At 38.3% G+C, this 24,762-nt stretch overlaps 1 protein-coding gene across 1 annotated transcript in view; it reads right to left on the minus strand.

Moving 5' to 3' along the window:
• The window catches only part of P2RY10 (P2Y receptor family member 10), a 343,312-nt gene extending 335,392 nt beyond the window's left edge, over positions 1-7,920 (minus strand). Inside the window, exon 1 of the mRNA XM_044057151.1 lies at positions 7,777-7,920. The gene's annotated coding sequence lies outside the window, so the exon portion shown is untranslated. The remainder of the gene's footprint in view (positions 1-7,776) is intronic.
• Between the last annotated feature and the right edge of the window lie 16,842 nt (positions 7,921-24,762).

A 24,762-nucleotide genomic window follows, 5' to 3' on the forward strand; every position in this document is an offset into this window, starting at 1 on the left:
TTAAGAATGCACTTTATGTACCCTAGTATTGTTAACTCTGTCTGTCATATTATCAGAAAACACTGCCGTGTATTGATGTCAGATAGTCAATACAGAGAAGTACTTGACAGTGAATCTCATTTTCCATTCAAGAATAGCCCCTCCCTGAGAAAGATGCTCTGCTATAAACCACTGAATACTAGACAGAAAGACAGGAATAAAATACCCAAGAGGTTACTCACCTAACCATGCAGAGCATGTAATGATTGTAAATATATAAAGAATGATAGCTATTTTGTGCACCCTGTTAATGGACATCCATCCATCTATCCTCAACCCCTTTTTCCCCATTTTACATGGGGTCAGGGTGGCACTTCAACAGTGACAGTCATCTTGAGTCAAGGTTTACACCACCGGGTGGCAAGCCCTGCCATGGTAGTTCAGCCATACTACTTGCTTGTACACACACTCACACATATGGCCAATTTAGAATGTTTAATCCACCTACTGTATGTCTTTGGAATGTGGGAGGAAACTGGAGCACCCAGAGGAAACTCATGCGACTGCAGGGAGGACATGCAGATTCTGCACAGAAGGCACCACAGCCAAGAATTATACTGGAGAACCTCTTGCTGTAAGGCAATGATTATTTGAATTTAATTTATATGCTGATTATGGTATTAAGGGTATTGTATATTTGGCTGTCTATGAGACCTGCCACTGCTATTATGTCAGGAAGACTAATCAGTGTTTTTAGGATCGGATTAAGGAAGATCTGTATTGCATTAATAAGTGTAATATGAGGGATGCACTAGGGAAACACATAGTAAATGAAGGATTTATGCATATGTTTAAATTTATGGTCATTGAAAAATTTCAGACTATAGTTAGAGGGGGTGACATCAACACATGGACTGAATGTCTAGAGATTAAATGGATACTTATATTGGCAGCTAACAGGGGGCAGAGACTTAATGAACATGTTCCTTTAAGACCCGCTTTGAAATCATGGGGTCTGTGATAATGATTAATTATGTAATTGTTCAATCAAGTTATATTGTATTTATATATGCTTTTTCCTACAAGAATTTTAGATCTGATGAAGCACCCAGAGTAGGTGCGAAAGCACTCATCTACTCTGTTTTATTTGTGTATCTGTTTTTATTGTTTTATTGTTTTATTGATATGTGTGTGTATTAAAGAGGTTCATATACTCCTCTCAGCTGGTTTTCGTGCTCTTTCCTGGATGCTTATCTATTATTGAGTCCAGCCCTTTGCTCCAACTTGTTTCCCATGTTTTTAATCATACTCAGTTTATTGAATGTACATATACAATTCACATTCAATACATTGGGAAAGGGAAGAACATAACACATAACACACAGAACATAGTAAATTTTAAATGGTCATAGTATAATCAACCAAAAGAGTAGATATCTAAGACAGAAATTACATGACTACTCACATAAAAATTAACATAAAATATTGGCAATTAACTTCACTTGAAAATATAATATAAAAACTGTAGACAATATTTGATTTTAATCCCTTTTATCAACATTATAATGATACCAAGATTTTAAGTTATAACTTAGCCTATGAAAATGCATTACCCAGTCAATAGAAATACATTTTCAATGCTGGAACATTAATGCAACTAAAGTGAAGATTTCATTACGAACTTATAGGAAAAAAAATTCTTATCTATCTTTAGCTGGGTGAGAAGAATACCTAGCAACTGGAAACACATGTCATGCTTTGACAGTAAAGCTACAGGAGAAATGGCTGTGATTGACTGAATCGCTTGGCCCAAAGGACAGCGATCAAAGAGCAAAGCTAAACAAGATGGACATAGTTTGCATCCTGTGAATCACACTGCCATATTGGGAAATTACATTTCTTTCCTTCTTTTGTAACAACAGCAGGGCATTTTGTCAGCAGAGTATTAGTTTCAAAGAGGTGAGTTGAACAAGCAATTGCAAATACCTTTCAGTTGGGATGGTTAGGCACTATCTTCTTTGCTCATCAATTAGCTCACAACAGGAGAATGTCTCACATGTTTGTTTTAAATTAGGGACAACCACCTTAGTGTTATTAGTTAAACACTGATAGATAGCACTATATCTGACCTTCAGGCTGTTAATTTGTTCCCCTGCATTATTTTCCAAAGATAAATATCTCCACAACTCATCATGTCTAACGATATCAGAGAGGGCTTTTATCACAAAGTGCCTGTTTACTGTAAGAGTATTGTAATCACTTCTAAATTCATGTTGTGAGCCCATCAGGAGACCATATTTTTGGTTAGATGTTCAAATAGCGTATCGTAAATCAGTTTCTTGAATGTCTTTATGATTGGGCAGATGATGGATGTTGTGTGAAATTCTAGTGGGGATGTGGTTGATATAGTCTTAGGAATAGGAATTTTGAGGGAGTATTTGAACTTGGGGGGTGGGGGTGTAATTCTGGAGCTGATAGAAAGGTTGAAGATATAGGCCAAAGACCTAAACAGTGGTTTGGCATAATTTTCAGAAATGAGTTGATAAGCTGTTTGCATTTGAAGTTAAATTTAATGTATAATTTCTTTAATATCTTTTTCACATAAATTGATCATATTTCCTTGAAAGAAAATGGGGAAGGCCAGTCAGCAAAGAAGAAAAGTCTGAAAGTTGCATAGCTTGAGAGGTTGCATGATGTCTGGTGAATGAATAGGGTGGTTGGAGTCTTACAGTATCCCACTGAAATGAATGGGAAATAGTAATTCCACCTAAAAGATTACAGAAAAAATGGATAAATAGTCTACACTGGATCTGCCTTTATTGCTAAGTTAAATATCCTGTACTGTAGGATTAGAGAATACATTTTTTGATGAATGTTGGTACAAGATTCTTCTTTTATCACAAGGCAACACAGTAGATATCAAAGGCAGAAACTACATGACTACTCACATAAAAATTAACATAAAAATATTAGCAATTGACTTCACTTGGATCTATAATATAAAAATGTAGACATTTAATTTTAATTCTTTTTATCAACATTATAATGAAACCAAGATTTTAAGTTATAACTTAGTCTATGAAAATTAGCCAATCAGTAGAAACAGATTTTTAATGCTGGAATATTAATGCATTCCCAAGAAACTTATGTGACACATTTCCTCCAATGTGTCCTAGATGTGTCTTATCTTACTGATAGGCTGTGCCTAGTCTCCCATAGCAGGCAATTAGGGCTATCCTTACAGGGCTCCAAAACCACCTAAACCCACTCCTCACTGCATAGAAATCAATGTTTGTACTTTGAGATCCTCAAAGATTTCTGAGCTCCTTGCTCTGTCATGTAGAGTGAACCCCATCTACCTTTCAAAGGGTTTTTATTTTTGCACCTGCATCTGTGATCTCATTTATAAGCATCTAACAATGCCCATGAGCAGGGTGTCAGTGAAGATACAGACTGATTGGTAAACTGAGGGCTTTGTCTTTTGAATCAGTTCTCACTTTTCCATCACAGTATGATATATCACATTACAGGATTCATATACTGCGCACTTTGGCTGGTTAGTCTTCTGATCTACATTTCATTCCCTCTTGCGCAAGACCTCAGAATGCTTGCATCTGAAATAGTCGATTTCAACCCCATGAGCAGAGGACAATCCATATTTTTAAGGACTGAATGATTGGATTTGGAGGTGCAGATTTTCTTCCTTGCTGCTTCACAGTTAGAAACAAATCAGCCCAGGACACACTGAAGTTAATTGCCACTTAATAGTAAGTGGACAGAATCAGCTCCAGGGCCTGCTGAAGTTAATTGCAACTTAATACTAAGTGGACAGAATCAGCTCCAAAAAATGATGCCCTACCCATATGTCCAAACTGGTTACTCTCCAAACCTGGCCTGTGCCTTGGTATCCTACCTACTTAAATCACAATCAGGAAGAAAGGAATGCCCACCTTGATGAACATACTTGCCTTAACATTAAGAATGCAAGCACAACAGTTACTTCTCAACTATATGGAGAAAATTGGATGCAACAGCGGCCCTAGGACACTTCTCACAAGACATTTTGATGTACACAGTCATATAACTTCTCTGAGTCCACAAAGCATATGTAAATAATATTGTGTAATTTCCCTGCCCTCTCCAATATCAGCACAAGGACAAAGATCTAGCCAAGTCATACAAAGCAAGAATGGAGAATGCTTTTCTCCTTGCAAAGCAGAGGCTCAAACATTGGATGAGGTCTCCTTTTCAACACTCTTGAATATGATCTTCAATGGAAACTAAAGAGAATGATATAGCTGGAATGCATCCTCATGTCCTTCTTTGGTTAATGGGACCACTACCCTAGTTTGCCATTCAAAAAGGGTCTGTACTAGTTTTCCACATTAAGTTGAAAGGATATGTTAATCATGACAACCCAAAAGTTTCCACTGCTGTCAGAATTCCTAGTTTGATCTCTTCCACTTTTACAACCTTTCCAGAGTAGAACTATTTAATTACCACCCTATACCACGTTACCCATATATGCTAATCTATCCAAAATCCTGCCACTACCCCTATACTCAGCTTTTATCATTACCTTTGAAAAAACCCTTTCCCTAACAGTAGCACTACACAAGACACTCTCATACACACTTCACATAAAGCAACACACACAAAAATCACTAAATATATCACCTAACCTAGTCCTTATTCTAACCCTAACCCAGAAATACTTGCACACACACACTTAAATTCTCTAACACACACATACACACATGCACAACACTAAATCTCTCCCCTTCCATAGCCGTTACTCTAACCCTAACACACAAACTCTGCTACCCCTAATGCCAAAACTTTTGATATATCCAAAAGTTTCAGCAGTAGAAAAAAGCCCCACTTACCTCCACACAAATTCAGCTCAAACTCAGAACGGTTAATGTTCCTACCTTTGACACTTCTGTCAGTCAATAATGTGCTCTTTTAGCAATCACAGCAGTAAACTCTGTTGATAAAAAAGAAATTTGGCAGAGTTTACTGCATCCATATATGTATTTATATGCGGATAAATATATACATATCGATAGATATATGTGCATATTTTAAGTGTGTGTGTGTGTGTGTGTGTGTGTGTGTGTGTGTGTGTGTGTGTGTGTGTGTGTGTGCGTGTGCGTGTGTGTAAAACCCGGCATAACCCTGATGCTACAGAGTTCAGCAAACGGATATCTTTGAGAAAGATAGGTGAGCAAGAACAATGGTGTGGAGCTTTAAAGCAGGACTGGATTACATTAGAATTGTGACTTCAAAATAAAATTATGACTGACTGATGACATTTATTCCATGAAATAGTAAAGATTTCATTTTTTGTGACTATTACAAAGCATTACTAGTGAGAAAGAGAATACTGCTGTAAGGATAGCAGATATTTTCTTATCTGTTGTCAGAATCTGTAGTTCTCAACTGTGTTTTTTGTGTGTTTAGGGTGTGCACTGAGATAAGATTATTTTGCAAGTTTGTATGAATCCCCCTGTTAGACTCACTTGCAAATGCAATACTTTTTTTTGCTAAATATCATTTGTCTCCAACTACTTTAATGATGAGAAAAATTTTGCAGCATATTTCACTATAGAGCAAGTACGAACACTTAGACACCACTTCTGAAGTGTGAAAAGTGCAAAGTGAGTGATACAATTGTTTTTTATCTATAGACACACACACACACACACACACACACACACACACACACACACACACACACACACACACACACACAGAGGTCTATCACTAATGCAAGAGTGTACTTGCAAAATGGTCTGTAAAAATCTGTTTTTCATGAATGAATTCCATTGTTGATCTAAATTAAGATATATGCATGATTATTTTTTTCTTCACAAAGAATAAAGACTTCAACATAAACAATAGTAAGAAACCTGATTTAACATAATCTACACAAATAAATGATTCTGTCACAGGCAGTTGTAGACATAGATTTACAAACCTTTCTGTATTTCAGCACCAGACAGGAAAACCTGTTATGTCAGCAGTTTTGAACCCACAGTCTTACCTGTACCCCACGGAAGTTAAATGATTAATGAAATGTACACCCTATTAGGAGCACTTCCTCATCTTACTGGAACATCCTTCTTTTTCTATAGATTGAGTGACCCTTTTTTAAATGGTCTGACTTGTGGGTCATCTACAATACAAGTTGCTACTGACCTAGATGAATTTGAAATTGTCAGTCTCTGTAGCTTGTATCAGTGGAACCAATCAGCATTTAGTCCACAGTTATTTTAAAATGCTTGTGATGAATGCTTTTCGTGTCTTGCTTAACATACTCAACAACAGTGCAATATTGTTATAGTTAAACTACTTTATCTGGAGTGAAATCTGACAAAAGTTCAGCATTACAAACTAATCACACATTTCTTATAAGCAGTAGCACTTTGCTGAATCTTTTTGTAAGTCACATTGTTCGTGTACTTAATGGCAGTTCCAAGCACGTTACAAGCAAAATTAGTAAGCTGTTTTGTTGTCATTGGCCTTTACTGGTCTACTCACATGCTGCACAGACTGTGAAAATTAAAATATGAACCTTGGTTTATGAAAAGCAGCCCCTAAAAATTAGACCTATATGACATAATTTGCGTTTCAGTGGCAACAGCCTATACTGATATGCAAAACATCACAATGGAGATTGTCAGTTGGTTGCATGTGTCAATAGTAACAGGAACTTGCCTGCATGCTCTGAAATTCTATGCCATTGTCTCAGGAAGGATACCGACAGTTACACTAGGACCACACCCAAATAAATTTACACTCCTATTGTTTATAAACCTACACAAAATCTAATGTCACATTATCTTTCAAAATCATTCCCAAAACACATATTGTACACACATTAATAGCCAAAATATAGGATAGGTGTTTGCCATCCATACAAAGAAACTAACAGGTTTAGCTACTGTTCACACTCTGTTCTTAACACCACACATGTTTTACAGGTGTGTAGCCTTCACACCCAACAAACCTGCTTTCCCACCTTTATACCATGCCAAATTCTGTTTTCATTTAACTTTATACTCATAAAAATACTGACTATAATATACAGCATGCAAGATGCAGGGTTGTTTTTACACTCACATTGCAACAATCATGTAGGAGAATTTATAGAATTTTTGTTTCAGGAAGATATTAGCCATACAAAGCTTTGCAGTTCATGGCTTTGGCTTTTATTTAATGGCTACAAGGCCCTGGAATATCTAGGAATCGATGTTTCAGAGAAGGGGAATGTAAGGTAATATTCTACCTGTTAAAGTTTGTGATTGTGCTTTGGGTAAGTGTTGATGTGTCCTGAAATCTCTATTCCTTTATGTAAATGTTTTTATACATTATACTCCTATGTCTCAGACACTCCCGCTCTCCTGTTCAACCTGTTTTGTCCGTTGATTGACAGAAGATCTGTATCAGATAAACTATTATTTTGCCATGGTTTGATAGAACATCATTATATCCATTTGTTTTACAGTCCACATTCAAGCCCGCATTACTAATACTGCATATATTTTTCAGTTTATCTCCAAACAAAATATCTTTAGCCATGGTAAAGGAGGTAATGCCATGAACCAATGCATAACTGATCTTGCAACGTTTTCTTATCAGAACGGGCACACATAATCAGTTCATCTGAGGAAGAGTCCCTGTGACTATGGGCCACATGACTCCTCAGCCGTTTCACAGAAACCAAATGCATAACTCACAACAACATTTAATTATGATTTTTGTTATATTAAATAAATGCCTTAAAATGCTTACCTTGTGCCTGTGGCTGTAGCATACAGGAAAATAGCAGACTAAGTAAATATGAGGAAGTGCTTTCTTTGTCAGTTTGAACTTACCACAAACTTGTTTACACACTGTCAAGTAATATGCGACAGTACTAACGTCAGAACATTAATACAGCAGACACGTCTGTGTAAAGAGCACATGCAAGGCTTTGGTTTTCCTTCTTATGCTCACAGAAGTCTAGCAGTGTAAGAAATGTTGACTGTTCTTAGCTGCTGCTGCAGGATTTGCGAAACTACTCTGGTTTTCTCTTGTATAATAATATTTTTATTAGGAGTCTTGTCCTAATTTGCATTTCTTTTTTAATGTGTAGCTTGCATGCAGTAAGCAGTAAAAATCCATAGGCAGGTTACTATACATTGACAGTGTGGTGCAGTACTAAGCTGCAAACATGCTATTTTACTGAGGCATGGGTTGGATTCCCATAGCTTCTCCTAGGTCATTTTGTGTCTCTTCCAAATATAGACATTTTTCCCTAAAGGCACTTACACTGAAAATAGAAACATATACAGATAAGGTGAAAAAAAGGAAAAGAAAAGATTGAAGTTTATGCATTCCTACTGAGAGTAATGTGAATTTTAGAAAGAGATTTTCTGCAATGATTTCCTTCGGAATCACTCTTTCACCTAGGTTTGTGATACAAACATTGAACTTATTTTTCCAGTGGCAGATTATAGAACCATTACTTTGCTTCCTATATACTTATTGCCATGTTGGTTTAACACTTTCACTTTCATAAATCTCCGGAACAATTAACTTGAAATGTGGCACTCCCCTATAGCAAAGTGTGTGTGTATAAATGATAACCTAACATATAAACTACTATACTGTTTTTTTTTTTTTTTGCAGCTACAGACACACAGGCAGTAACAGGATGTGAATTAGTTAGGTACTGAAACATTTCAGATGGAAATTTCAAACTGAAGGCATGGTCTGCTTAATGCTTCCTAATATAAAAAATGATGCTGAAAACTTTTCAAATTTGGCTCTGTTAATACTAAACATTCCCTTAAATTTAAATTTATTCATAGAGCTCTTAGAATGAGATAGGTGTAGTGTCTTGTATATGTATTCGGTGTGCTATTTTATTTTAAGTGATTCATGGTGCAGGTGGTAGAGAGAGTAAGGTTTGGAGCAGTACTATTTCAACCCAGAAAGAAGTCAATCAATCAATTCATAGATTGTTATGAGGCTAAAGACATGGGGGGGGGGGGTCCTTTCTAAGCCTAGCCAAGTTTTCCCAAAAGAATAATGATGTCCTGCATCCAAATAGGAAATTGAGGGCCAGGCATTTATAAGCTTCCTCTGACAATAAGGGACATGGGTGCCAGGACTGGTGTAAATTTCTTATTTCCCATCCACTTGTCCAGGTTGTGCTTAAACTGGGTAACAGACAAACTCAGCTTTGCATGGATAGGAAACCTGTTCCATAGGAGGAGGAGTCTCTGGAACACACATTTGTCTCTCTAGCATATTCTTTTTTTGTCACAGATGAAATTCAAGTCCCTAGACATTGTATTTCTGGTACTCTTTGACTTACAAATATGTGGGAGATTCATAAATGTGGCGTTCGCGGATGCCTTGTAAGTCAGATATAGATCATCCTTCAGCAATCTATAAGAGACTGAGTAGAGGGAAAGGGTTTTAAGAAGCTCCACATAAGGCAGGTTCTTTACATCTTGTATTCTTTTTGTAAGGAACCTTTGAGGTTGCTGTAGTTGCTGGTTCTCAGAGATCCAGTTTTCTACTGAGTTAAAGGAAGTCTGTGTTGCAGAGATGAGTTCAGAGGGAGAGTCAGCAGTAGTGATGACAGTAGAGTCATCAGCATATTGGACCAGTGAGTCATCAGCATATTGGACCAGTGATGATTGAGAACATGATGAATAAATGAGATTAGTAAAGACGTTGAAAAGTAGTGAACCAAGGATCAAATCCTGAGGGACACCCATTTTAATTGGGAGAGGAGGTAAGAGAGGAGATTGCCACTTAACCACTTGAAATCTGTCATTGAGGTAGCTGGAAAACCATGCAACAGTAGCAGGGGAGAAGTTAAGGTTGGTTAGTTTGTGCAGAAGGAGAGGGTGAGAGATGGTATACAAAGTTTTAGAAAGGTCTAGGAATAGGCAGGAGACAAGTTTTTTTGTAATCTCTGGCAAGGAAGATAGTATTAAGGAATGATAGTAAAGCAGTAGTAGTACTACTATGCTTGGGTCTAAACCCATGTTGAGTGGGTGTGAGCAGATTTTCATGGAGTAGGTAGTGCATAACTTCTTTATGTATGCATTTTTCTAGAAGTTTAGAGAGAGGAGAGAAGATGACATTTGGTCTAAAATTTGTGATTTCTGAGGTGTTACCTCCTTTATGTATAGGTAAGGTGAAGAATTGTTTCCAGATGGAAGGAAATTTGGAATCTGAGATGGAGTGGTTGATTAAAATAGATACAGGGAGAGCAAGAGAGTCAGCAGCTAACTGGAGGAAAAAGGAAGGGATGTTGCCAGTAGATATTGAGCAAGGTTTACGTTTGGAGAGTAGGGATTTGATGTAGCTAGTGGGGTACAGGTTTGAGGGAAAAATAATTTTATGAGAGTGTAGTGGGATTTGGTAGAGAGTTGTTAGATATATTATTAAAGGTAGAGGAGTTGGCACTGGGGTTAAATAGCTTGTATATAGACTCAATGAAATAGGTGTTGAAGGTGAAGGCAGTATCATCGGGTGTCTTATCAGGACAAGGATTAGGAGTGCAAGGACTACCAGCATGTAGTATGTGGTTTAATTAGTTCCAAAATTTTGGGGAGTTTGATTTCAAGGCCGAGGGAGGATTATAATAGAAGTCTCTTTTATCTTTGTTAATATACTTTTTGGTCTGATTTCTAAGTTCTTTGTATTTTTTCAAGTCTGCAGGGAGCTTAGTTTTGGTTCATGCTTTCCATGCTCTGTGTCTGTTTTTCATTTGGATGCGAGTGGAATTTGATAACCATGGGGATATATTAGATTTAATATGGACTGTACGAAGTTAGGCAAGTAAATCAAGAATACTGAGAAAGGTGGTGTGAAAAGACAGGACAGCATCATCCAGAGAGAGTTGGGTAAGGAAATTCTAGTTAACTTTAGAGAGAAGAGATTTAAAGGTGTCTGGGTGGAAGTTAGTAAGCTTGCGGCATGTGATAAATCTATGTTGTTCAGTAAAGTGAGGGGTGAATCTAAGTAGTTTTATTGGGGAGTGATCACTTAGTGAGTTGAGTAGGGTTTCAGGGTTGTGATATTTAGAGGGATTTGAGACAAGTATCCAGTCAATAAGGGTACTGTGTATGTGAGAGTTATTGGTATGGGTGGGATCGGTGATAGGTTGAGTAAACCCGTACAAGTTAATGTGTAAGGGAGAATTTGAGGGACAGAGAGCAAACCAATTAACATTGACATCACCAGAAATGATGGTTTCATTAGGAATATGTTGAGCTAATTATGAGAGTATGTTTTCCCCTGGGGGAATGTAGATTGCAACTATTGTGATGGTGGTATGGGTGTTAAGCACAAGCTTGGCTGTACGTATTTCAGATGAGGAAAAAGATGGGATGTTTTTTGGGAGTTGTCAGAGTAAGGTGGTTGGAGTACATGGCAACTCCACCACCTTTTTTTTTTTTTTGTGGTCAAGGCGTAATGTGCTATAGCCTGGGGGGAGAAAGTTTTCGTTTCGGGGTTTTAGCCAAGTTTCTGTTAGGGTGATGACATCAGGGGTGTGGGTTGAGATCCAAGCATGAAGTTCACTAACCATGTTTAATATACTTCTAGTGTTTATTGAGTAAAAGGAAATGTGTTTGTTTGGGGGCGGCAGAGGGGTATATGTTAGTGGGACTATACTCATAGGGGGAGTTGTGTTGAGTGGGAGCTGGATTTGGATGAATATCTCCTGCAAGTAGAAGAACAAAAGCATAGTAGTAGTGGTTATATTTGTATGAGGTATAGATAAAATATTTTGTTCTGTTTTTAGGTAATGTGTTATTGGTGGGGGGGATTTTGATTTTAGGAAAAGGAGTTTCATTAGAAAAGATACAAGTGTAAATAGCAAATGAATGATATGGGAATGAGATGTCCCTAGTATGAGGTTTTGTGGGAACTTTGAGAATAGGAGATAACTGGACATGTGGTGAGGTGAGAGCGTGAAGGCATTCTCCAGCCCAATGCATAGCCCTAGTATCAAGCATTAGTGTTTTGTTATGGTTAATGTTTTAAATAGGATTACAGTTATGCTCAGTGTTGGGTAGATACTATGGACTTTTTTCATGTCATGGTGGAGATCATTAATAATCATTTGCAGTATACTAATGTTTCCTAGTCAACTAGCAATTTTTTCAAGAAACTGCTTGTGGTTTGACCAGACAAACTTTTGAAAATTATGGGATTTCTCCACACTGTTTGGTAAGATGATCCTCAAAAGGTTCACACAGCAATAACTAAGATATTTGCTCTCAACCAGAAGACATAATATAGTATCATTATGGAGTATAACTATTAAATGGATGTATATCCTCCTTAGCCTTGATGATTAACTGCTCTGACTTTTATAGAGTCCTTGTAGACTGCACAATTTCATTCCAGGCCAAAAGTAGATAACTAAATTCAACAGGTATTGGTTCCATGGATTAGAAGCTAATGTCTTAGCTTACAGGAAGACTGCAGAGCATAATATCAGACTAAGTGCTCCAAATTGGGCAACTGGACTTTCTCTTACTGTCACATTAGACCTTGGAGATATAGACCTGTTTGACCCCTGAAGGTTTCAAAGTTTCATAAGACATCAAAATCTGGTTAACTGCTCTTCTGCTTACTTGCACCTCAAACTTATAATCACACAATTCCTTCTAAATTAGTGTATATTTCTTTAAGACATTTAAGCAATTTGCATTCTTCAGAGTCCTTTATGTTTATCATAAAATTTGGTTTCATTTGCAGTAGTACAATATCGGAAAACAAATCTGGCAATGTGCCAGTTATATATTCTGTGTTGCTATGCATATTTTTGAATACCAAGTATTATTTAGTGTCAGAAGTAATAAAAGGTAGGTTGTTTCATCTTTCATTTGATAAATGCTGCAGATACAACCTTCAGGAAGCCTGTCACTCCAGAGCATTTTGTGTGTGATCTACAAATTATGGATCCAGAAAACTGGTCTTTTACTGCTTGCAAGAAGTCTATCAATCAAACCTGAAAAGGTACAATACTCTATGTGTCTGTGTGTAACAGAGAAGTAAGCCCAGAAAGTTTATGACATATTTAAGACTTAAGAGGAACAGAGGTGGAGTGATAGTGTAGATCTGTCAAACTTACAGTGATCCAAGCAGAAATTTGTCATCTATCCACTATTACTTCTTTACAGGGGTAATAGTTCCAACAGAAATTATAGATGTTTTTCAACTCAAAGAAGGAGTCAATTGAAGTGCTATGCATTTTATGAGTTATATCACTTATTAGTTCAAGCTATATTCATGTGGTATCATCAGACAAGAGACAAACTGAAGGCAGAAACAAACTTAACATTAAAAAGTGACTAATATCATAGTGAGGGGATATTACCAAGAGGGAAAAATAAACTACAGGCAAATGTGGGGTGGAAATTAATCTTTGGAAACATAGCATGTATGACAAATGTGTTACTTGTACATTCTGTGTAAGATGTGGCTGTAAGCTTGCTTAAATAAGTATTCAGCAATTGAGCAAAAGTGTATAAGCTAAGAGAAAAAAAATCACCTTGTTACAGTTTGTAAAATAAAAGGAAGACATTTTCAGTCAGAGCAAATGCATGTTTTGAAATAAAGTCATGATTAGCTTTATATAACATGTTACTTGCTGAATATATCCAAAATGTAAAAGGGGTCTATTCTGAAATGCATTTAACGATGTTTCTACAGAACCATTTTAGTATACAAAGTGCTCAGTCACTTTTTTGGACCACTGTAAGAAATAAATGATACATTTGAATATATTCATGCAACATTACCGTTCTCTAAATATACTACCTTTGTGGTCACTCCACAGCTCACAGATAAGTTAAAAAATATTGTTACTGTTTTCTCCAAAGGGGTGCAACCTCTCAGTGGCAATATATTTAGAAGGTGAAGTGATGGCACAGAGACTCCAGTTCAGCAAGGTGCAGCCCACCCCCAAACAGACAACAGAATATTCTGTGATGGTAAAATGATACACATCTTAATGAAGGCCAGGATACCATGCCCATTAAAGTGGTCAGTGAAAAGCTAGATTAGTACTGGTAATGGTGCACAGTGACATTGAGACTGTACTACAAGAAGATTAATCAACCATCTGGGGGAAACAAATTAATACCTAAAGTGCAATGTTTAGGCTAGATACTGGCACAGAATAATGTGCATTCATTTGTTTCATTCATTGAATTTTAAAGAAAGCATACCTCTCAACCTCTTAGCTCAAGAAAGCTGATCAAAGTTTAAAATAACAGGGGTGACAAAGGCCCACAAATAGGGACAGATCTTAAACATTGCTCTTATAAATGCAGAAAGTTGAAAGAAGAACGCATTTTATATTAGCATACATTTTATGAAGGATATGAAGTCTGAAACTCAAATGCTTGCCATTATTTAGTGACTTCAATCATCAGTAATTTCCCAGAGAACCTCAAATTTCATGAGGAACAGATCATAAATATGAGGCAAAAATTTGGACATGCTGAGAAAATCTGGACAGTTGAGAGGTATGAAAGAAAATAAACTGAAATTATTGTGTAATAGATTCATAAGTAAGTATTAGGCTAAATACCCTTGTGGGACATTTGAAATCTAGCCAATTTCCATTTCATAGGTGAGAATCAAACTCTATAACTTGTGTTAGCAGAGTAAACATCTTAACCATTATGTCAAACCCAAACCCCTATTACTTATTTATTCAGGTAATCAAGTAAGCTATTTATATCAGAAAGTGCTTATTTGTGAGTGTAAGAGTAAAAAAAACACAAGATTCAGTTTCCAAAGAGTCAGGATGAAATCTTCAAATGTATTGATTTATTTTTATTATTAGTTTTATATGGGCATATTAAGTGCTGAGAACTGCAAGAAACTTAGTATAGTGAAAGTAATTCAAAATGCAAAAATAAAGAAGGGTGACTTGCTTCAAGAGTACAAAAATGTATTTGCCGGTTTGGGAAGTTTGGCTTAATGACATCACACAAATCCTGCATTGTTGTTGGTAGTGCATAATTGAAGGAAAGATCTAAAAGACTTGATAAGTAGATCTGACAAAGAGTTGGAAATAATGAACCTCATAGGTATGAGTAAGAAAGACATGAGTGAGCAGCTTGGTTACTTTTTAGAAACCAGCTAAAATGTGTACTTGTTTGGTGTCACAAGACTGTACTAAAGCTATAAAGAGAGAAAACTATCTACTTCACACAACTAAAGAATGATTTTTGCCAGATTAAGAACAATGTATTTTTCTTTATTCGAAACTAAGCAGTGATTTTGACAAATTTAGCTTGATAAAGTTGCAAGCTCATTATTTCATCAGTGCCTGAAGTATTTTAAACAGTTGTTGCACAAATGACAGAAGGGCTTGGAAGCATTTTTCTTATTTTTGTTAACATACCTTTGTGGGGCTACAATTAAGGATATCACGACAGGAAGCCTACTGAGTTGCTGAACAGAGTGAAGCAGTACATCCTCAAGTTGTACCAAAGTAAGAGTGAATCACAGTGTCAGAGCATAGACACATTGTTAATGACTTCAGAATTATTAAAACCAGAAATTGCGAAAGTCAGTGCAGTTGCAAGTACCTCTTACTGAAGATAACAAAGTTATCATGATATTCCTTTGTACGTTGTAGAATCTTTGGACAATTTATTCTAAATATTTCAGAAATAAATCTATATTAATAAAATCATTGGGAAAAAGCTGGAGCAGGATACTGCAGAAGAGAGCAAGAAAATAGCTTTGAAGTGGTTAAATATTTAGTGACTGAAGTGCTAACAGTGACATATTTTGAAATGAATAAGCCAGTCGCATTACAGAATGATGCAAGACAGAATGGAATTGGTGTAGTGATTTTGCAAGTAAAAGAATTGCATATGGGTCTAAAGCCTTTAGCAACAGTCCTGAAACACATGCTCAGAAATGGAAAGTTGACAGCTATAGCTATTGCATATCGCTATGAAAAGCTATGTGAATATATTTATGAGGAAAAAGTCCCAGAAGAATGTGACCATGAGCAATCGCCAAGTGTATTTAACATGTTCATAATTACTAGCCATGCAGCCCAGGAGGTAATTAAGGTGCCTAGCCAAATTCCAAATTGCCCTATAGCACTCTCTGATTAAGTGACTTGCTCAAGGTCATATAACAGGCAAATGAAGGCCGGGGGAATCAAACCCTGTATAACAGGAAGTAGCTCATTAGCACCCCATAACCTTAACCTTACATACTAACTGCCTGGCAAAAAAAAAATCCATTGAAATTCCCTGAGCAGAAATGAACCCAGGCTGTGATAGTGGGATCACCAAATCATAAACTAGACCACTTGGTAACATCTATCCCTAAATGCTTAACCAGTTCATCATAAAAGGCAGTGCAAAGATTACACAGAATAATGTTATAAAACATCTGTAGATAGCTATACTTGATAGTTGGATTTTTTCTAAAACATGAAAACAAAATAGTACTTATGTTACTGTCCTTGCATAATACCTCACAACTCTGTAAGATCTTGCAAAATTTTATTTTTTAATTTATTGGAATTAACAAAAGGTTTCGAATTTTGCACCTTTATGTTTATTGCTAGAATTTATAATCTGTGGTATTTGCTCATAAATGGCACACAGTAGAACAGGTCTGGTATGCAGTATATTCATCCACCAAGATCTTAGCAGTTGATATAAATTTGTACACAATGTGGCAAGATCACTTACACAGTCTTGCCCTACTATCCAGCCATCATACATGATGTATGTATGTAGAACTTCCTCCACCATTTGTATATAGTTCAGTAAGGCAACGTTATTAGCATAACGATTTGCCCCAACCAGCATAGCAGATATGTAGAGTTCAGCGGTAATGTACTTGACAACAAAACTGTTCCCTTCCCTTATAATATTTTTCTCAGCATGAAGTGCTGACAGAACAAACAAAGGCCATCTCCCTTCCATGCCTTGAAAATCTGTACCAGCAGCAGAGTTCCCTGCTGTGTGAGCAGATCTTCTTCCTAATCAAAGCATGTTCCACACTCACATAGTGATACTGGCAAACTGCCACAATTGAGTACTTGCACAGCACTAAATACTTCCATTAAGAAATTATGATAAAGATCTTACTTTTTCCATAATGTTTAATGAATTAACTATGATTATAAATCACCGTCAGTCAGGGCAGAGGAGTACAGTGCAGTCGAATTAACATATATGTGCAAAAGAATGCAAAAGCTATGTTTCTATAAATGTTTTCTTCTATACTGTGCCACACTGCCATGCAGTATGGCACAGTACAACAGCTGTTGGGATGGGGGAGGGATGAATTGGTACTGGAGCACTTTATATACCGCTATGTACAATGCTCTCCTGTGTATAATCCATACATAATGGGATATGTTTGTACAGTACTATATACAATGCTCTCCTGTGTAAAATCCATACGGAATGTGATACTTTTCTACAGCATCACTATGAACCACAATCCCTGTTCAAGAATCATGATCTAGACTGCCAACAAATAAGAGTGCTTTTATACTTCAGCACAGTATATCTATATATAAACACCAGGACCTGAGTCTGAAAAGCTGCAATTAATGTATTGACATCAGCTTTCCGACAAACACACATTAAAAAGCTATAATTTTCACCTATCTCAGAATCTCTGCAGGAAGGGGCAAACTTAGAAGCAGAGTAGATTTTATGTTTTTATCGGTGATCCAAAATCTTTTAAAAAGGTTGCAGAAGGCTTTCAGATTATAAAAGAAAAGTGTGCCTCCTTCTGAGAATGGGACTTTTTATGTGATTATGTTTTGGAAAACCCCTTAAATATGTTAGAAGGTAGTCAGCTTTCAAAGTAATTCATAACATGCATTGTTGTTTTAGAGCACCTTTTAAGAATCTTATCAGCTAATGGAATATAAAAATCAGAATACTTTCAAGGCATGGCAACACTGCTTAAGATGTGTAATTGGAAGACAAATGGTGTTACTCTCAGGCATGTTCATGAGATTTAACTGAAAGATAATCATATGTATAATTGCAGAGAATATTTTCTAAGAGGAAAATCTCACTTGCTAAATTGTTAATGTCAAGAAAATAGAGACACATCAGAAAACATTTTTGAGTATTAAATCCATATAGCCACTGAACAAACATATGGGGACTCCAGCCTGTGATATTTTTATATAATTTGATTTTAGATTTTTTTAACCAGGCTGGAGCACTGATCCCATTGGACCTATTTCAGTCACAGCCAAGGGTAAACACAATATATACATGCCATTATAATAGAATGAATGGCAAAATGCAGTATGTTGGCTTGAGGGACTAAAGGCAAGAGATAACATGATATCAAATACAGAGTGACTGACAAAACACAGTATATACATCCATTACATACAGAGTGGAAATCAGAGCTGACCTACTGAAAGGATCATAGTGAAAAGTAAAGTCAGAGCAAGGAATATAATGGGAAGTAAGGCAGGAAGAGGTTAGCTCAGAAAACTAGAGAGAGCAGTTGCATTCTATAATGTTTGAACCGTGAAAGCGCTAACCATTAAACGGCTGCTGTTTTATTTTCTGCTTTGTTGGTGTTCTGCTTTATTTTATTTCACATTTTGCATTCTATAATGTACTTTTATTTCTGATCTGAAAATGGGGTAAAAGGAAAGGTTTTTTAAGAAAAGAAGAGCGAGATAACCACGATTTGGGACCACAGACTGAGAAAGCACGTGGTCTGTGCAGTGAAGTCTAGTTTGAGATGTTTAGAAGAGAAGACCTGAGTGGTTAAGATTTTAAGGCTCTATGTTGGTGCACCTCTTAAGAGCCTGGAGACTAGTAGGGGAAGATAGTGACTTTCTGCTGTTATTTTACAAAGCATTTCAATTTTGTCTCTGATTTCTTTTGGTATGAGAGTCATAGCTGATAATGTTATTCCAAATGATGTAATGTTTGGACTCATAGGTTCATAGGTTGATACTAGGCTATCTGCCCTAGGGCATTTATAAGCCTAGCCAGAGTGTGTTTGGCTTTCGCCACCCTTTTAGATTAGTTGACTGTGCCTCTGTATAGTAGGTCACAGAAGATAGCCTTTTTGAGGTTAGTTTACTGTGCCTCTGTGTAGTAGGGACACAGAAGAGATCCCAGGGGTAAACCTACGATCTCCCATCCACTCGTCAAGATTTCTCTTGAAGAGGGTCATTGAGGGACTCTGCCTAACATGGATTGTGATTTTGTTCCAGAGTGAGGAGAGCATCTGGGATATGAATCTGTCTCTCCAGCATGTCCTATTTATTTCTGTGCTGAGGTTTAAGTCCCTGGAGCATGTAGCTCTAAGGGATTTGGATTTCCTGAGGTGGAGCATGTCCATTAATTCTGGGTTGGACATGGCTTTATACGTCAGGCACAGATCGCCTCTGAGTAGGCGGTAAGCAACTGAGTAGAGCTGGAGTTTCTTTAGCCTAACTGCATAGGGCCTCTGTTTGAGTCCCTTTATCCTCTTGGTGAGGTACTTTTGGGGTCTTTCCAGTTGCTGCAGGTGTTGGGTAAGGTACATCCCAAATGGGGCATTGTATTCAATTATGGGCCTGATGAGTGATGAGTAGAGGGGCACAATGACCTTTCTTGATCTAGATGCAAACCCTTTCGTGATAAGGTGGGCTATATAGAAGGTCTTTCTAACCACTTTGGCAATATGATTGTCAAAGGAGAGATTGCTATCTACTTGGGTCCCCAAATCCCTAATTACTTCTTCTGTACTTAATGGATTACCACCTATGTGGTAATTTGTGGGCACTTTGTTTTTCCCAAAGGGGATGACTATGCACTTTTTGGCACTTAGCTTTAAGCCATGGCTCTGGCACGAGTTATCTGTCTCTGTGAGACCCTTTTGGAGGATGCTTGTGTCAGTCGGCGAGTAGATTATGGCACCCAGTTTGCAGTCATCTGCGAACATGGTCAGCCATAGTCCTCCCATGTTAGCCTGTACCTCAGAGAAATATATACCGAACAAGAGAGGTCCCAGGACTGAGCCTTGTGGGACGCCAGTTGTAACTGGTTTAGAGTCTGACACGGCACCTGCAATTCTGACCATGTGGGTTCTATCCCTATGCCAGTTTGCAACTCATCTTGTGACATAGGGGTTGATATTTAAGCTGGTGAGCTTATTTATGATGCCCGAGTGGGGTATTGTGTCGAAGGCTTTTGCGAGGTCCAGGTAGGCTGTGTGGACTACCTTCCCTTCATCTATGGCCTTGGTGACTGTTTCAAAGAAGTCAACCAGATTCAAGAGGCAAGATCTGCCCTTAACAAAGCCGAATTGGGTAGGATCCAGTGTTTGGAGGTTCCCAATGTCTTTGTTTATGAATTTCATGATGATAGCTTTGCAGACCAGGCTAGACAGGCTTATAGGGTGATAGTTTCCGGGGTCCGTTGTGGCACCACCTTTGTGGAGTGGGACCACTGTTGCTGTATGCCATTCCCTGGGTACACATCCTGTAGTAAGGCTGAGATTGAACAGTGACTTTATGTGAGGGTTCAATTCTTCTTGTAGTTCGTGTAAGACGCAGCCCGGGACACCATCCGGTCCCATTGATGCTGTGTTTTTTGCTTTGGAGAGGGCAGCTCTTACCTGTGCATCTGTGATGTCAGGGAGGCTACACTCTGTTGGGATAGACATTTGCTCTTTTGGGGGGGAAGAGGGGGAGAAGTTTGCACTGAACCTGTCTGCCAGGATGTTGGCAATGTCTGTGGGTTCAGTGTATTTTTTGTCATTTTGAACTAACTCAGAGCATATCTGGGAGTTGCCACCCAGGTTCCTGACATAACTAAAGAAGGCCTTGTGATTATCTTTAGTGTCTTGTGCAATTTTTCTTTCGAAGCTGATGATTTTATGAGGGATCGTAGTTTCTTGCTAGTACTGATCAGAGATGCCTTCCCTTTTTGGGATTTTGCTCTATCATGTAGTAGCTTCCTCCTTCTGTTGTATAGCTTATTTATGGCCAGGGTCCATCAGACAGGTCTCCTGCCTTTGGAGGAGTGAGTCTTGGTTTTATTTGGGATAGCACGATCCATGCATTCCTGTAGGTGTCCATAGAATGCGTTTGTAAAGGATTCTGCGGTTTGGACCATATTTTCCATTGGCCCAGGGGCTTTGAAGGATTCCACCTCGGTTTTGAGAAGTGTGAAGTTTGCTTTTGAGAAGTTCTTCACTGTGGTTTCCTTGGCTGGGGGTGGGGACAGGATATGGATGTCCAGTGAGATTAATTTATGGTCAGATCTTACCAATGAGGGGTATACCTCTGGTATGGAACATAGAGTCCCTATGTTGGTGAGGATCAGGTCCAATATGTTTTCCCCTCTTGTGGGAGTGGTGACCAGTTGTTCCATAGCATTTGAGTTTATAAATTCTAGGAACTGTTGGGCGAGGGTGTTGGGGGTTGAGTAGTGCTCCCAGTCTATGTTTGGGTAGTTGAAGTCACCCAATATAATGGTGGTTGGAGAGACCTTCATTTTCTCCAGTATTCTCAGGAAAGCTGAGTGGGGTTCCTGAGATTGGGAGGGTGGTCTGTAGCAGGCTACAAACTGAAAGGCAGTTTTGCCCACTGTTAGTTGCACATGGATGGTCTCCCATGCTTCGTGCAGTGCCACTAACTTGTGGGTATCTTTGATGAATATGGATACTCCCCCCTCCTTTTGTGGTTCGGTCCGAGTTTTGGGGCCGCAAAGAATGGTATGAGGTATAACCTGGTAGTGCTGGGGTGCTCTCTGGAGCCTTGAACCAGGTTTCTGTTACTGCACAGATATCGATATTCTCCATACTGAGTAGATCCTCGAGTGTGTGCATCTTGAGGTTTAGACTTCTGGCATTGAGCAGCATTACCCTTAGTTTCTTTTTCTTTGTGTTGTCTATGGAGGTGGGTTTGTCTTTTGAGCCTTGCCTAAAAATGGCACTATGGGGGTGGCAAGAGCCTTAGCCAGTATTCGAAAGCCCAGGGGTGACAGGTGCAAGCCATCCCTAGCGAAGCAACGTGGCTTGTCGAGCATGTCATCCCAGGCTGACAGACACTGGTTCCCCTTTGAATGACACCAATACTTTAGCCAATTGCTAAAATTGATCATTTTGTCTTTATACTGTGGCATCATTCTTGGTGAGGGTAAGATGCTACTCAAGGTCAGGGTCATACCGGCCTGGGCTACATGATCAGAGAGCTCCTCTATGTCTCTTTTCATGTAGTCCAGGGAGGTACGTCTCAGGTCATTCACACCAGCATGGACAATGATGGAGTCATATTTGTACTTGCTTTGGAGTGACCTGAGTGCTTGTATTATGTGGTGTATCCTGGCACCTGACAGGCAGCTTACAGTGACCTTCTCCTTGTTCAGCCTGGTGAGTGGGATGTCAGTGTGTCTGACAATAGAGTCACCTATTACAAGTGTATTAGGTGTGTTGTTTAGCCTTAAGGGCTGTGACTCTGTGGCACACCGACTTTTTGAACTATGTGATACGTGGGTATTGTTGTGGGGTAGCGATTGCTTGGATGTCTGCTTTGACGGTCTCTGCTGCTTGGGCAGATTTTTATTTAGAGCCTCTGAGTATGTTTTTGTGTGTTTATGTGTTTGGTTTTCTGTTGCGATAGGTCTATGTGAGACTGGATTTGTGGTGTGTGTGGTTACCTTCTCCTCCTGATTGACTGTGCCAGTACTGGGTTGAGAGAGCTCAGCCTCCAGTTTGGCTATATAGTTGCATCTCTCACATATATTTGAGCTTGTTGGGAGGAGGAGAGGGTGGTCTGTGTACATAAGGCAGTTGTAACATTGCCTCAAGATTCCCAGATTCACCATCTGGACTGGAGAGTAAACCCGAAACTGACTTTTGGACATGCCAGAAAAGTATAAGGAACTACTTTTTGACTGATCAAAAAGGACCAATAGGGAGCCAAGTACTTAATGGGAGTATAAGAGGGTGTAGTGCTTAAGTTTATTAGTGCTTACTTATAGGATTACTTATACAAGCAACTGCAGGACTTTAGAATGAAAATAGAGTGCTTACTTTGAGATTTAGAACAGTTCTAAGGGAAAAAGTGAAGAGCCGACTTTGTGGAGCCGGGAATAGTTTAAACCCATTTAAGCGGGGCTGCCCGATGCTGCGCTATGCTCAAAATCGTGCAAAACCGTGCAAATGTGGGTTCTAAAGCAGGGAAACTGAAAGAGATAGGAATTGACCCAGAGTGGCCAATAAGCTACTAGTTTCAGGGCTGAGACCACTCCTCCAGGGACAGATAGGCTGCTCAAAGCTCCCCACTCTCACTGGTGAACAGAGAAGCTTCCTCCTATCCAAGTAAGGATATGGGCAACACAGGAAACTATACCACAGTCCGGAATTCAGCAAAACCTGAAATCTGGACTAATCTAGTTCAGCAAAGGCGGGAAAAGAGAATTTTTTTTGTTTTTTTGTTTCTTTCAGGAAACAGGAGAAAAACACTGTAAATGCTATAAACAAGCTAGCTCACTTTAGTGTGTAGCCAACACCTGCTATACAATAAAAAAAACAACTTAAATTGATATAAAACAAGTGCAAAAACTGTAAAAAGCAGAAGGCAAATGCAATTTAAAATTTTTAAAGCACAGATCAGTTCGAAATTCGCTTTTTAGGTGGCAAAGGCAGTTGGAGCAAAAAAACAGAGAAAAAAATACTTAAATCTGGAAAAGTCTCTCTCGGGTCTGTCTGTTGTCTGTATCACTCTGCAGGACACCATGAGGAGCTGTGCGGAGTTGTATACTGGTGCAAAACCACGCAAATGCGGGTTTTAAAGCAGGGAAACTGAAACAGATAGGAATTGACCCAAAATGGCCAATAAGCTACTAGTTTCAGGGCTGAGACCACTCCTCCAGGGACAGATAGGCTGCTCAAAGCTCCCCACTCTCATTGGTGAACAGAGACGCTTCCTCCTATCCAAGTAAGGATATGGACAACACAGGAAACTATACCACAGTCCGGAATTCAGCAAAACCTGAAATCTGGACTAATCTAGTTCAGCAAAGGTGGGAAAAGGGAATATTTTTTTGTTTTTTTGTTTTTTTCAGGAAACAGCAGAAAAACACACAGAAAACAATGTAAATGCTATAAACAGGCTAGCTCACTTTTGTGTAGCCAACAACAGTTATACAATACAAAAACGACTTAATTTGATATAAAACAAGTGCAAAAACTGTAAAAAGCAGAAGACAAATGCAATTTAAACTTTTTAAAGCACAGATCAGTTATAAATGCGCTTTTTAGGCGGGAAATGGCAGTCGGAGCAAAAAAAAAAACAGAGAAAAATACTTAAATCTGGAAAAGTCTCTCTTGGGTCTCTCTGTTGCCTGTATCACTCTGCAGGATAGTACGAGGAGCTGTGTGGCGTTGTATGAATTATACAGAGGTATCTGAAAGATATCCATGATTTTTGTTACTTTAAAGCTGAAATTAAAGCCTTTTTTAATTTCATCATATATCTGTAATTTCATTGTACTAGAAATTTGTTTTGTTGATACTTCTTTGATATGTGTTTGCTCCACTGGCATTCTTTGTTTCAGGATTAATGGAATAGAGAGGTAAATGGTAGCCATACAAATGGATACCAACTAACTCTTTTTTTCCATGAAACCTGAAACAGTGAAGTGGATTCTTATCTATATAGCTATGTAGAAAACAACCCACCACACACTTACAGGCACGCACACATGCTCACACACATATCCTTGTAATTTC

Source organism: Protopterus annectens, chromosome 15.part0 (assembly GCF_019279795.1).
Source record: "Protopterus annectens isolate FY-2018-M chromosome 15.part0, PAN1.0, whole genome shotgun sequence".
Taxonomy (NCBI): Eukaryota; Metazoa; Chordata; order Ceratodontiformes; family Protopteridae; genus Protopterus; species Protopterus annectens.